The 15,660-nt window shown below is 42.5% G+C and overlaps 1 pseudogene; it reads left to right on the plus strand.

Moving 5' to 3' along the window:
* The first annotated feature begins 14,898 nt into the window (after positions 1 to 14,898).
* On the plus strand, positions 14,899 to 15,002 carry LOC114811486 (annotated as a pseudogene).
* The last annotated feature ends 658 nt before the right edge of the window (positions 15,003 to 15,660 follow it).

The following is a 15,660-nucleotide window of genomic DNA, read 5'->3' on the forward strand; positions in this document are numbered from 1 at the left end:
AACTCGTCCTTTATACTATAGGTTTGATGTGGGCAGGGAGCATATCTACCAACTCTCCTATCTTGTACCCTCCCACATGCTTAGTATGGTGCTGTACACACAGTAAGCGCTCAATAAGTACAACTGATTGGCTGCAAGAACTGTCAGGATTTGGTAAGAGACTATGTGGGTTGATTGAGAGAGATGAGTTGGGGATAACGAGCTTGTGAGATGGAGGGTAGTGGTATTGTCTACAATATGGAAAAGCCAGGGGGAGGACAGGGTTTGTGTAGGACTCAATCAGTCAATGGTATTTACTGAGCACTTACTGTGTGCAGAGCACTGTACTAAGTGCTTGGGAGAGTACAATATGACAGAGTTGGTAGACACTTTCCCTCCACAGTGAGTTTATAATCTAGATATGAAGGAAGGTGAGGATATCTGGACATGTTTAGTTTGAGCAGTTAATTGGACACCCAAGTGGAGGAGTCTTGAATAATAATTATAGTGATATAGTAATATGGTTTTTATTAAGTGCTTACTATGTGGCAAGTTCTGCACTAAGCACTGGGGTGCATTCAAAATAACGAGGTTGGACATGGTCCTTTTCTCACATGGAACTCTCTGATTGAAATCCAGTTTTACAGATGAGGAAATTGAGGCATAGAGAAGTCAAGTCACTTGTCCAAGAGGTGGCAGAGAGATGAGATTAACCTACAGTGAATAAATTGGTGTTAGAGGAGCTGGGTTGTAGTAGGAAATCAGTGAGGTAACGTAGGAAGGGGAGAGATAATTGAATGCTTAAAAGCCAGTGGTAAGGAGGTGGATGGTCAACCACTGGAGGTACTTGACAACTAGGAAAATGTTGACTGAAAAGTTTTTCAGAAAAACAATCCATGAAGTAAAGTGTGGACTGGAGCAGAGAGATATAGGAGGCAGGGAGGTCAAAAGAAGACTGATTCAGTTGTCAGAGCAGGATATAAGTGCTTGAGTTAGCATGGTATCAATTTAGATGGAGAGGAAAGTGCAGATTTGGTGACAGATTGAATATGTGTGTTGAATAGATGAGTAGAGGACAATGCCAATTTGGGGGTTTATGAGGCAGAGAGGATAGTGGTGTTGTCTTACAGTGATGGGGAAGACAGAGTTTGGGTGGGAAGAAAAAGAGCTCTGTTTTGGACATGTTTAAGTTTGAGGTGTTCAGAATATATCCAGCTAGAGATGTCATAAAGGCAGGAGAAAATGTGAGACTGCAGAGAAGAGAGAGATAAGGGTTAGAGATGTAGATTTTGTAATCTTACACATAGAGATGGTAAAGCTAAGGGACTCATTGAGTTCTTCAGGACAGTGGCTGTAAGTGGAGAATAAAAGGGGTCCCAGTACTGAGTCCTGAGGGACTCCTGGCAGAGGAGGATCTGGTCCCTTTAAATTGCCTCACTAGTTTCCACATAATGCCAAGGTGTGATGAAAGGGTAAGACCACCTTGAGACAGAGACATCCTAAACTGCCTTCCCTTCTTCTCATCCAATACAGTTGCAGGGCTCCCCGACACCATGGGATCCTGGGGAAATGTAGGTTTGGCCTTCTTCCCGGAGAATGATTATGAGAAAAACCCAGCTAACTGGACAGCATTACATTTCTGAGGTTTGCCTTATGGTCTCCCTCTCCGCTTAATCCAATCAACACTGCTGTGTGACCAACAATGTGATATCTAACAATCTGTGATGAGGGAGAGAACAACCCAAGAAACCAAGATCAACAAGAAACATTGGTAGGGATTATTGTAACATTACCACTGCTTGAAGTCACACAATAAGCATAACTGTAAGAGATCCAAACATCAAAGTGGAGCAAGGATCTTGAAGTTATTATTAGAGGATAATTTGTGAATGTATCTTCCCATAAAAAGGTAATCCAATTTAGAATGTAATTTATCTCTTATGGGTCATGAGCATATCCTGCTGGCAGGCAGAACATTTTTTAAATAGGGCAAGTACACAGTGTATGCTCTGAACATTTTTGTGTGTGTCCAAATTCAGGCTATTACAGAATTAAAGTTTTAAAGTCAACAGCTGCTTAAGAGCTATACTAGGATTATTTTTAGATGCCCTAAAATAGCTTGTAAGGAAATTATAAAAGGTCAGTACTTTAAAACTGCATTTTTGGGGAAACTGCTTGGTAGTTTAGATTATATTAGCCAAGAGATTCCAAAATGAATAGTTTTTTATGTCAATATAAAACAAGCTATTTGCTATCCTCAAATAGTCTATTTTCTTGTCATTTGAAAATGGAATGAATAATAAAACAACTTCAAGTGCCAGTGTTAGAATATGCAATAAAATAAACAAATATAAAGGACCACTTAGAGCTGAAATCTACCCCAGCACTTGGTGTGTAATAAACTCTTAATGTCAAAATTAAATATGGAAAGTCCCAAATTGAAGAGATTGAGAAACTTCATTCTTCATCCTTATTATCTCCCTGGTCAGTCATTGGCAGCTGGAAAAACAAGAGTTCTCTTGTAGCTACAGAATCTCCCAGCCATTTCTAAAATTCTAATGATAAAAGTAGAGCATTGGTTCCAGGGAGAAGTTGCCAGTTTTGGCTTCCGACATCTGCATTAATTTTCTCCAATCACCTGCTCTCTTCAGTCTTCCTCAGTCCCTCTAATGCACATCCCATCCCAAAGATTAAAAAAGAAGATTGATTCTGCCTGAAACAAATTAAAAAGATAACAAGGCATAGTCAGTTTCTTTGGAATCCATTGCCTGATTATCAGTAACTCCATCTTGGCTTATGTGACTGTTAACTTTTCCTTTTGAATCTGGGGGTTCATTGGGGCAGAACTTTGAAGGGGTGGGGATTTATGGGGGATGGTTTCCAGTGGATGTGGCTTCCAAAGTGGAAGCCTTTCTCTATTTTCCATTGGTAACTCAAATCTGCTGTTGGCAAGAAGTCTTCCTGGGCAGGGAATCAAGAAGGAATGAAGGGAGGCTTCTGCTTCCCCCCTGATCCCCATACTCACTCCTGTCATCCCCATTTGGTTGCCACTATTTTGTGTGACTGGAATTCCACTGGAGAATGAAGATAAGAGGTTGTTGTTAACTTTTGGGACAACCCAGGTTAAAGTAAGGTTTAGCAACAAACTGGGGTCATGCCATAGTTAAATGGGGATTTTATTTTGCTTCTAAAGTCTCTTCTGGCAATTATTTTTTTTTCCCGTTTTGTTTGCTGCCACCCAACCAATTTTGTTGTTGGAAAATTGCATCTTAAGTCTTTTCTCTACATAGAATAAGGAGCCTAGTCTCTGTGCAAGCTTGTAAACTGTGGACAATTCACACTACCGCGTTGGCACAGGGGTTGAGAATTTGGGGTTTCTATTCCAGCAATCTGCTGAACCCACAAGGGTTCATGTCAGGAGCCAATCCCACAAGGTCACCAAGTCTCATGGGTGATTCAAAGCAGTTAAGCCAGGGAAAGGAGGCAGCTAATTATCTAGGAACCCTCAGAGTTCGGTCAGTGGAGCTATTTGGAAACATAGTAAAGAAGGAAAAAAACCCAAAAGTCCCCTCTTTCTCTGGAACAGAGCTGATCAAGGATGGTGGCCCTAACTGATTTTTGCCAGCCTGGCAAGTCACACAGTCCTGCAAGTCTCAGGGCTGTGTTCCTCTAAATTGTAAATTTATTGTGAGCAAGGAATCTGCCTACCAATTCTCTTATATAATACTCTCACAGGTGCTCGGTGCAGTGCTCTCCACATTAAGAACTCAATATGATCGACTGATTCTGATTGAGCCTTGTGTGCTGCATAGCTGGAAACAGTTTTCCCTTACACTCTCGCAACAGTGTTGTTCTGAAAAATGTCAGCTGCAAGAGCCCCAGAGTCACATCTGAGTAGCTTCCTTATTTTAAGTGATAGGATAGGAGAAGCAGCATGACCTAGTGGAAAGATCAGAGGACCTGGGTTCTTATTTTGCCTCTTCCTGCTGGTCATCTTGGGCCAGTCATTTATTTCTCTGTCTCAGTTACTTCCATGAAATGGGAATTAAATTGCCTGTTTTCCCTCCCACTTAAACTGTGAGAAATGAGGAACAGGGACTATGCTTGTCCTGATAATATCTACTCCAATGCGTAATACAGTGCTTGGCACATAGAAAGCACTTCACACATGCTCCAATTATTATTATAGACTATGTCATTCTACCATAGCTGAGGTTGGAGTGGTAACTAAAATAAATGGGAGCACAGAAGGAAGGTGATATTGGGAAAGGGGGAAAAAAAAGGGAGACTGGGAGGAATGGGAGAAGGTGAATGGGGAAAATGGAAAAGGGACAGTTGGAAAAGGCAAAAAAGAACATGTAAGAAGGGAGAAGGAGAGTGAAAGAAGAAAAAGGGAGAGGAGGATAAATATGGAAAAAGGACAAGGGGATAAAGTGAGACGGAAAAGGAGGCAGGAGGCAGGGGAGGAGAAAGAAATGGAAAGGGTACCTCTCCCCTTCTGTGGGCTCACTGCCTGCAGTGTCTTCTGCTCCAGCAACCATCAACAACATAGTAACAGTAGTAGTGATAACCAGACTAGGATGGAAAGGGGATGGTAATCTTAGTTCTGCACCTGATGCCATGCTGTAGAGCTGCTGCTGTGTTCCCTTAAGACCAGGCTGACTGCCTGGCCCTGGGGCACCTGCCAGGCAGATCTAGGGTTAAAAATCCCCACCAGCACACTGCCAGACCCTTTGCTGAACTCAGCGCCTGGGCTGTGGGCCAGAGGAGCCTCCGACCCAGCCTGTGAGCCCACAGTGTGTGAGAGAAACTTTTCTGGGTTTGATGCTGCTCTCAGGGAGTCACTCTTTTTTTTAATTTTTTCCTCCTACCCCTTTCCTTTTTCTGCTCTCCCTCTCCTTTCTTACCTGTTCTCTCTTTTTCCCTTTTCCATTTTCCCTGTTCACCATGTCCCATTCCTCCCAGTCTCCCTTTTTTTTCCTTTTCCCTCGACCCCCTCCCTCTAGACCCATTTATTTTAGATGTTTTAGATTCTGCCCTGGGCTCACAGGCTGGTGCTTAGTCCCTTATCTGGAGCATTTCATTAGTAAGAGCTGAGCCATCATTCTCCTCTGGGTGGGGGGCCCAAAGACACATGCTGTGTTCTACTCACAATCAATATGAAGGACTGCTAAAGGGCCTTGTTAAAGCCCTTTGTCAGAGACATTTATTTCTCCTCTCCTCGTTCCCTTCAGAATCTTTCTTGGGTGCAGGTCAGTGTGTGCAGGGCAGTCCATACAGCCACAGGAAGTTCTTTTCCAGTTAGGTGAGATAGAAGTTCCCTTCTGACAATTCATCACACCCTTTAGTTCTCCAGGGATGTTCTTCTAGATTTTTCTAAATGGAAGATTCCAGAGCTACTGCCAGCGCTTTCTCACTGTGGGAACGTGCCTCTCTTCTTAAGTTCCTTTCTGGTTCACCAGCTTCTTGGAGCACAATATGTTACAATTTTCTATTTGTTTTGGTTAATATCTGTTTGTTTTTATTGGTTTGTCTTGTCAATTTGTGCCTGGCAACGGGGCTGTGTTTTTATTGTGTTTTGGCTGGAGCAGTAGCAGTTTATCCATGTTATGTACCTTGGTCTCTGTGTGGCTTTGGGCCCCTGAATTTTCACATTCTGAAAAACATTTGGAAAACTTTCATAACAGGGAAGTAGCATGGCCTAGTAGAAAAGGTCCAGGCCTGGGAGTAAAAGGAGCTGGATTCTAATCCCAGATCCACCACTTGCCAGCTGAATGCCTTTGGATAGATCAATTAACTTCTCTGTGCCTTGTTTCCTCATCTTCAAAATGGGACTCAATACCTATTTTATCTCCTAGGTAGACTGTGAGCCCATTGTTGTACAGGGACTGTATCCAATCTTGTTATTGTATCTACCCCAGCACTTAATACTTAGTGCTGGACACCTAGTAAGTATTAACAAGCATCATTATTATTAAGGGGAAAAAAAAATCTGCCAGAAGATTTAGAAAGTGTCAAATGAATCATGTTTGAGATGTGATCACAGGGGAGAGGTTCAACTGTTACAACTGTTCCCATGGGCAATACTTCAGGGCAGCACTTCCTGAAAGACGGTAAAACATTCATTGTGAAAGGTTTGAAAGTTCCATACCCAGTGGGGCAATGCATATCGGGCAGAACCACTGTAACAAATGACTTCATTCTGACAGTAATTGCTTATTATTCTGACCTATTTCCTTTATTCATTTTAGGTGCTATTTTCAGCTGGGATTTCTTATTATTTCTTGAATTATCTGTTGCTTTTGATACTCCTAGAAAGAGAATCCTTTCAATGTTACCTTGATTCTTTTATGGGCCTTTCAGGTTGTGCCATAGTTTGGTTAACATTATCTTAACTTAAATATTCTGCAGATCAAATATCCAATTATATGCTTAGTTGCTTCCTTTGCTTTCTATGATCCAGCGCTGCTGGTCTCCTGTCAACACCAGTTTTTAAGCTGAATTCCTTTGGCAGCTGTGCCCCTACAGTTTATAGTTCTTGCACTGAAGTTTGGCCTTGGCTTGTTCCGCATCTGGGTTTTAATCAAGATTTTAATTTTATTTGTTTTCCTAATATCTTCCAATGATAAAGTTACTACTTTCTTTGGGCAGCACCTTAGGAGGCAGTCGAGCATGCAAGACATCTTATATTTCTTGTTACTATTCATATTACATGTACAATATGTTCTATTGGAAAGGGCCCATAATTCTGATTTTGACATGACTGAAACTGGGGGTGGCAAGGGCCAGTTCTGGGGAGCATGCTGCTTCAAAGTAAGTGGCAGTAGTATTTGTTTAATGACATTCTATTTAATGATAGTATCTTCTTTCTAGTTAATAATGAATTTAAAGCTGTGGAATTTACCTCTCTTTCTACTGCCCACCCCATACACTCCACTCCTCTGCCGCTCACCTCCTCACTGTTCCCCATTCACACCTATCCTGCCGTTGACCCCTGGCCCATGTCCTACTGCTGTCCTGGAATGCCCTCCCTCCTCACGTCCACCAAACTAACTCTCTTCCCCTCTTCAAAGCCCTACTGAGAGCTCACTTCCTCCAGGAGGCCTTCACATACTGAAGCCCCTTTCCCTCTGCTCCTCCTCCCCTCCTCTCCTCCCCACCCTCTGACTGAGCTCCTCTTCTCCCTCTACTCCCTCTGCCATCCCCCCTTTACCTCTCCGCAGCTAAACCCTCATTTTCCCCTTTTCCCTCTGCTCCTCCACCTCTCCCTTCCCATCCCCACAGCACTGTACTCGTCTGCTCAACTGTATATATTTTCGTTACCCTATTTATTTTGTTAATGAATTGTACATCGCCTTGATTCTATTTAGTTGCCATTGTTTTTACGAGATGTTCTTCCCCTTGACTCTGTTTATTGCCATTGTTCTCGTCTGTCCGTCTCCCCCGATTAGACTGTAAGCCCGTCAAACGGCAGGGACTGTATCTGTTGCCGACTTGTTCATCCCAAGCGCTTAGTACAGTGCTCTGCACATAGTAAGCGCTCAATAAATACTATTGAATGAATGAATGAATGAATGAATACTCTTCCCCCTTCCCCTCCCCTCAGCACTGTGCTCATTTGTATATATTACCCTATTAATTTTGTTAATAAGTTGTGTATCTCCTTGATTCTATTCATCTTGATGATGATGTCTTGTTTTCCTTTTCTTCTGTTTTGCTTTGCTGTCTGTCTATCCTGTTTAGACTGTGACCCCATCTTTGGGCAGGGATTGTCTCTATCTGTTGCCAAATTTTACATTCCAAATGCTTAGTACAGTGTTCTGCACATAGTAAGTGCTCAATAAATACTATTGAATGAATGAATAAATGAAATGGTAGAAATCTACCCAAGAAGCAACATGACCTAACAGATAGAGCACAGGCCTGAGAGTCAGAAGGAACTGGGTTCTCATCCCAGCTCTGCCACTTGTCTGCTGTGTGATCCTGGTCAAGTCACTTCAATTCTCTGTGCCTCAGTTACCTCATCTCCTAAAATAGGGTTTAAGTCTGTGAGCCCCATGGGAAACAGGGACTGCATCCAACACAATTTGTTGGCCTCTATCCCAGTGCTTAGTACATTGGCTGGCATATAGTTAGTGCTTAACAAATATCACAATTATTATTATCATTATTATTATTGTTACCCAGAATTCCTCAAAAAAATCTCTGTCCCTTTTGCCTCCAAAGAAGCAGTTACTGTCAGGATAAAGTCATTTGTTACTGTGGTTCTGCCTGATATTCATTGCCCCGTTGAACATGGAAGTTTCAAACCTTTCACAATGGGTGTTTTAGCATCATTCAGGCAGTGCTGCCCTGAAGTGTTGCCCTTAGGAACAGTTGTAATAGCAACAGAGGAGGACAAACCGTGTGTCACAGTGGCATGGAATGGGGGATTGGAGTCACCCCCTCTATCCATGGACATCAGGAAAAATGCCTTTGATAATTTAAAGATTAGATTCTACCAGAGCCAGCCAGGGTTTTCTGATGGGTCCAGAATGATGACATACCCTTATGACCTTGTGATATTACACTGTGAAGATGATGTGTGCTCCATTCACTTATTATTAATTGCTAATTTGAATGCATATAGCTTAACTGTAATATTTTGCTGATGCACACTTAAGTGGTATTTTACCCTCAGTAAATTTTCATGGTTTAGCAATAGGTTATAATTTCTTAAATGGGTGGTAGAGTTTTGCCGTGAGCTGCTAATGCAGCATGGCCTAGTGGAAAGAGCACAGGACCAGGTATAAGAAGACCTAGGTTCCTAGCTGAGCCAGGTGTTTGCTGTGTGACCTTGGAGAAGTCCCCTAATTTCTCTGTTGTTTGTTTCCTCAGTAATAAAGTGAATAAATACCAGTTCTCCCTCCTAATTAGACTGTGAGCACCATGTGGGACAAGAACTGAGTCAACTTGATTAACTTGTAACTACCCCAGTGCTTTGAACATTGACACAGAGTAAGATTTTGACAAACGTAATAATAGTAATAGTAATACAAGAAGTCAACAGATTATCAGCCATCTTCCTGGACCACTGCTGGGAAAGTGATGATGTTTACAAAGGTAATTGAAGGAATGGGATAGGAAAGATCTTGAAAATCTTGGAAGTGTAGAGTTACAAAGTAAACACAACTGCAGATAAAAGTCCATTAGATAAAGCTCTCAGGAGCCAAGTCTGCCTGGACCAAACCAAATGGAGGGGTTAGGGAGGGCAGAAGACAAACCCAAAAGCTTCTTAATGATTCAGTGAAATGAGATTTATTTTCACACAAATAGAAAAGATATGGGCAACTAGTTCTTTTTTCCTGTAATTTTTATTCATCAGCTGAACTTTATTTGAGCTTCTGATGGACCCCTTTAGGTTTCCTAGGAGATAGTGTTATTATTAGTCTGGTAGCTTGCCAGATTAGTTCTGCTGGGACAAAGGGGAAGAGGCCTTTAAACCCAGTTCTTTTCTCCCCAAATTTCCAGAAGAGGAGATTGTAACCCCCATCATCTCTTTCTCCTTTTTCTTCTGTTTTCTGTCTTCCCTTCCACTTGTCGTAGGGCTCAGCTGACATGTGGTGATAACCCTCAAGAGAGTAATACTATTTGAAGTCCCTTATTTGCCACTGGGTTAACATGGATTTTGTTAATTTTTGAGAATTTTCTAGATCTTTCCCTGCTTTAGGTTATGAAATTCTAATGAGGGTAGATTTTCATTTCATTTTGTTGAGCAAGTAGCTCAAAGCAATTCATGTGAATGAGCAGGATTATGCTTCCAAAGGCCCCTACCTCCTCTCATTTCTAATTTGTTGTGTGCTTATTTGCTGTTTTGCCAGTTGTACAGTTACGGGGTTTTTTTGTTGCAATGATGATGAAGATTAGCTGTTTTTCTCCCTCTCCTCCCTCAAGAGGTTTACAATCTAGCAGGAGAGATTCTGATCCTGGACAAGTCACTTCGCTTCTCTGTGCCTCAATTCCCTCATCGGTAAAGTGGGGAAGTAATACTGTGAGCCTTATATGGAATAGGGACTGTGTCCAACCTAATTAGTTGTATTTACCCCAGAGTTTAGTACAGTGCCTGGCCCATATGTGTTTAATAAATACCCCTGAAAAAATTAACTCCTCCCAGAAGCCTTCCATGGTTAATCTCTCTTTTCCCCAACTCCCTCTCCCTTCTATGTCTCCAGTGTACTTAGAACTGTACCCTTTAAGAACTAGGTATTCACCTCACCTTCAGCCCCACTGCATTTATGTACACACCCATAATTTTGATGTCTGACCTCTCCTCTATATTCATTCAATAGTATTTATTGAGCGCTTACTATGTGCAGAGCATGGTACTAAGAGGTTGGAATGTACAAATCGGCAACAGATACAGTCCCTGCCCTTTGACGGGCTTACAGTCTAATCGGGGGAGACAGGTAGACAAAAACAATGGCAATAAATAGAGTCAAGGGGAAGAACATCTCATAAAAACAATGGCAAATAAATAGAATCAGGGGGATGTACATCTCATTAAACAAAATAAATAAGGTGATGAAGATATATATAGTTGAGTGGATGATTACAATGCTGAGGGGGTGGGACGGGAGAGGGGGAGGAGGAGAGGGAAAGGGGGGAGAAGAGGGTTTAGCAGCGGAGAGGTGAAGGGGGTGGGTAGAGGGAGCAGAGGGAAAAAGAGGGGAGCTCAGTTTGGGAAGGCCTCTTGGAGGAGGTGAGCTTTAAGTAGGGATTTGAAGAGGAGAAGAGAATTAGATTGTCGGAGGTGAGGAGGCAGGGCATTCCAGGACCACGGGAAGACGTGGCCCAGGGGTCGACGGCTGGATAGGTGAGACCGAGGGACGGTGAGGAGGTTGGCGGCAGAGGAGCGGAGCGTGCGGGGTGGGCAGTAGAAAAAGAGAAGGGAGGAGAGGTAGAAAGGGGAAAGGTGATGGAGCGCCTTGAAGCCTAGAGTGAGATGTTTTTGATTTGTACGGAGGTTGATAGGCAACCACTGGAGGTTTTTAAGAAGGGGAGTGATATGCTCAGAACATTTCTGCAGGAAGATGAGCCGGGCAGCAGAGTGAAGAATAGACTGGAGCAGGGTGAGAGAGGAGGAAGGGAGATCAGAGAGAAGGCTGACACAGTGGTCTAGCTGGGATATTATGAGAGCCTGTAGCAGTAAGGTAGCCGTTTGGGTGGAGAGGAAAGGGCAGATCTTGGCGATATTATAAAGGTGAGACCTGCAGGTCTTGGTAACGGATCGGATGTGTGGGGTGAATGAGAACTCCTTGTGGGCAGGGAACATGTTTACCATCTTGGTTGTACTGAATGGTCTCGAGTGCTTAGTGCAGTGCTCTGCGCACAGTAAGAACTAAATTAATACCACTGATTGATTAAAGGTAGTGAGAAGCAAAGAGATGTGCACAAGTGCTATGCTTTCCTATAATGCATGACAACACAAGAAGAGAATGAGTTTAGAGCTGCAGGAATAAGTCATTCAATCAAGTGATCTTCAGTGACCCCAAAAGAGATAAATTGATCCTACTTGGTGATTTCAGTGCCATAGTTGGAAAGGATCAGTTATCATTCATTCAATTGTTTGTATTTCTTGAGTGCTTATTATGTGCAGAGCACTGTACTAAGCGCTTGGAATGTACAGTTCGGCAACAGATAGAGACAATCCCTGCCCAACAATGGGCGTTACTTAGGAAGAATGGTAGACTATGGCATAGGGGATAGAGCATGGGCGTGGGGGTCAGAAGAGCATGGGTTTTAATCCTGGGTCCACCACCATCTACTGTGCGACTTTGATCAAGTTACTTCAATTCTCTGTGTCTGTTACCTCATCTGTAAAATGGGGATGAAGACTATGAGCCTATGCGGGACAGTTCCTGTGTCCAACCCAATTTGTTTATACTACTCTAGTGCTTAGTAAAGTGCCTGGCACATAGTAACAAATACCATAATTATTATAATTATTAGAGAAATTTAAAATAGCAATAGATTCCTGCTATGGACTGAACACTAGTTGGCAGTTCCAAGTACATTTTTATGACTCCAAGACAAATTTCAGATAACCCCAGTGAGCAAAGTAATGGATCTTTGTAAACAGGTAGAAGTTCTACAGTTGATGAGAACAAAGAGAGGGTTGGAATCCCGGACTGATAATGGAATTGTTGGAACCATTTTGAATTCCCACATGGGGCTATATTTAATGCTCTGCCATACATCTGAGATTCTAGCTGGTCCCAGCTGAAGTCTGGGAAGGTCTCACACACTGGCAATACTGTGAGTCCTCCAAATCAATCCATCAAAAAATTGAATATTTCAATTACTGTATTAAGCACCTCTCCTTACTCCTGATTTCAAGGGCTACTTGCGGGAGGAGAAGCTGCCTCACTCCTATTCCACTGGGACTTTTTTAATCCCCCTTCTCTTTACTGGAAAAAGACTCAAAAACTGGCTGAACTTTTAGAGTGTTAGGAAGGTCACCTCTGGGGTTGTGATTTAGGTTATGGTTATTCTGAGTCATGAGGGGACTGAATCTCTACTGCTCTTGTAGTATTTGTTGTTGAACTCTTATATTCTTATTGCATGTTAATGTCCTTCACCAGCATCCTTTCCGCTTACTCTTAGATTGAGAACTCTTTGAGGATCAGGGATGCACTGTGTCTCGCTCATCCATGAACTTCTTTCTCAGAATTTATTGCAGTGTTGTGCACACAGTAAATACAGAGAGAATATTATTACTACGACTACTCTATTTTGGAAGAAGTTTCCAATTGTGTAAAAAAATTATATGTTCTTTAGGTCACAGAGTGCCCTGTTACTGACATAACTGGGTTACCTACCAGTAATGATTTCTGCTGAAAGAAACAAACAGGTCCAGACTGCTGTCCTATGGTGTTAAGGCAAAAAAAATAGGATAGTAATCTCAATGAAAATACATTGATTGTATAGAGGACAAGAAAGCAGAAGAGAAAGAAGAGGAGGCTCTGTTGGTTCTACCTTCACAGTATCTCTAGAATCTGCCTTTTCCTTTCCGTACAAATTGCTACCAAGCTGATTCAAGCACTCAGCATTTCCTGCCTTGACTGTTGCATCATCCTCCTTGTCAGTGTTCCTGCATTATGTCTCTTCCTACTTTACTAGGCCTCCCTGATCATTTTTCTGGTAAAATGTTCATTCTGCAACTCCCCATTCATCAATAACTCAGTGGTTGCTCATCTTCCTTCAGATCAATTAGAAGCTTCTTACCATTAGATTTAAGGCACACAATTAGCTCTCTCCCTCCTACCTTGCCTTGCTTACCTCCTTACCTTACCTCATTTCCTACTACAACCCATTCTGAGCACTTCACTCTTCTAATGTTAGCCTACTCTCTATACTTTATTTTTGTCTATTCTGCTACTAACCCCTTGCCTGGAACTTACCCTTCTTAACTGACAGACCACTACACTCCACATGTTCATAGCCTTATTAAAATCATATCTCCTCCAAAAGATCTTCCCTAAATATAATTTCCCCTAAATCCCCTTTCCTCTGCCTCAACTGTGCACTTAGCTATGTGCCCCTTAAGCATTTTGATACCCCAGTCCCACAGGACTTCAATACTTACTCCAACCCCACAACACTTAGGAACGTAGCTTTATACTTTACTCTCTCCTCTATCTGGCATTTCTTTTAATATCTCTCTTCCCATGTGGACTGTAAGCTCCTTGTGGGCAGACATCAACTCTATCATACTGTATTTTTCCAAGTGCAGAGTTCTGTTTCCTATTGACAGTAAGGACTCGATAAAATTGACTGATTGAAATGTAAAGCTTAGAGCCATGTTTGGCCAAAGGCAGAAATCAGTGTGATCATGAGGAGCCATCTGGTCTGACCCCAAGTGAGCTCTGATTCCTCAATTACTGGAAACGGTGTTAGGAATTACATAGCAGCCAACATTACCTGGGTGTGACAGTCACCATTCTGCTGGCCAGTGCTTGAGATAGTGTCCGGACCATGGGCATGCTCAATAAATGCTGCTGATGGATCAGAGGAGACAAAGCTTTTTTGCCTTTGTGACATGGATGTTAAAATAAATGTAGAACACCAGTTGCTCCTAAAAACTCCAGAATGTACATCCATGAACGTGGATGTGCGGAGGGGTGATAAGCCTCTCTCTTTCCCTTCTTGGTCTGCAGTCAAAGTCCCTCTCTGTTACAACTGGAGGATTGCTTGACTGCTTTCCTACATCTTGTTATCCTCTGAGGCGGCCAAGGGTCTGGCTTCCTATACCCACAAAACATGAGCTGGAAGAGATTATAGCCCGGTGAGGACACTTAGAAACCCTGGACTGGTTCATATTTGACCTTGGTTCTACCCCCTCCTCTCCGCAACATAGTGGGTGAAGAAATCCATTTGTCCTAACAAATAGGCTGCAGTGGATCACACAGGAGCAACTCCTAGGATTCTTGCTATGATCTAGTCTACCCCTCCGTGGTGGATCAATCAATCCAATAGTATTTATTGAGCACTTCCTGGGTTCAGAGCACAGTACTAAGCACTTGGGAGAGTACAACAGAGTTGGTAGATATTCCCTGCCCACATGAAGTTTGCAGACTGGAGGGGCAGACAGACATTGAAATAAACTTCTGCTAGGTCCATAAGTATTATGGGAATTAATAACAATCATATTTATTGAGCACTTATTGTGGGTAGAGACTGTCCTAAGTGTTCGGAAAGTAAAATTCAGCAACAAATAGAGACAATCCCTACCCAGCACTGGGCTCACAGTCAATATCATGTGCTTAAAGGGTACTCATCTAAGTTCAAGGGTGACACAGAAGGAAGATGGAGTAGCATAAAGAAGTGCTTAGTTGGGGAAGATTACTTATATTTTAACAATGTTTTGAAGGTGAGAAGAATGTTAGTTTAGAAAGGAGAGAAGGTTAGCACTCCCCTTGAGAAGGATAGAAGAGGTTCTAGTGGCCTTTATACAGCATGGCTCAGTGGAAAGAGCACGGGCTTGGAAGTCAGAGGTCATGGGTTCTAATCCCAGCTCTTCCACTTGTCAGCTGTGTGCCTTTGGTCAAGTCACTTAATTCTCTGTGCCTCAGTTACCTCATCTGTAAAATGGGATTAAGACTGTGATCCCCACAAGAGACAACCTGATCACCTTATATACCGCCCCCCAGCGCTTAGAACAGTGCTTTGCACATACTAAGTGCTTAAATGCCATGACTATTATTACTATATATAGTTAAGGTTTTGCCACCTACTTTATGGCATCTAACCAGGTTTTCCCCACCTGGGACAGGGACTGTGTCCAATCTAATTTGCTTATGTCCACCCCAGTGCTTAGTATAGTGCCCAGCACACAGTAAGCACTTAACAAATACAATTATTATTATTATTATTATTACATGAAGGGGGCGGGAGTTCTAGGCCAGAGAGAGGACGTCTGCAAAGGGTCAGTGGCAAGATAGAAGAGATCAAGATACAGGTTGATATTAGAGGAGTGACATGAGTGGCCTGAGTTGTGGTAGGAAATCAGTGAGGTAAATTAGGAGTGAGTGAGCTGATTGAGTGCTCTAAAGCCAATGGTAAGGAGTTTTTGTTGGATGAGGTAGTGGGAGGGCAACCACTGGAGGTTCTTGAGGACTGGGAAAACATGGACAGAATAGCTTT

Source organism: Ornithorhynchus anatinus, chromosome 4, assembly GCF_004115215.2.
Source record: "Ornithorhynchus anatinus isolate Pmale09 chromosome 4, mOrnAna1.pri.v4, whole genome shotgun sequence".
Classification (NCBI taxonomy): domain Eukaryota; kingdom Metazoa; phylum Chordata; class Mammalia; order Monotremata; family Ornithorhynchidae; genus Ornithorhynchus; species Ornithorhynchus anatinus.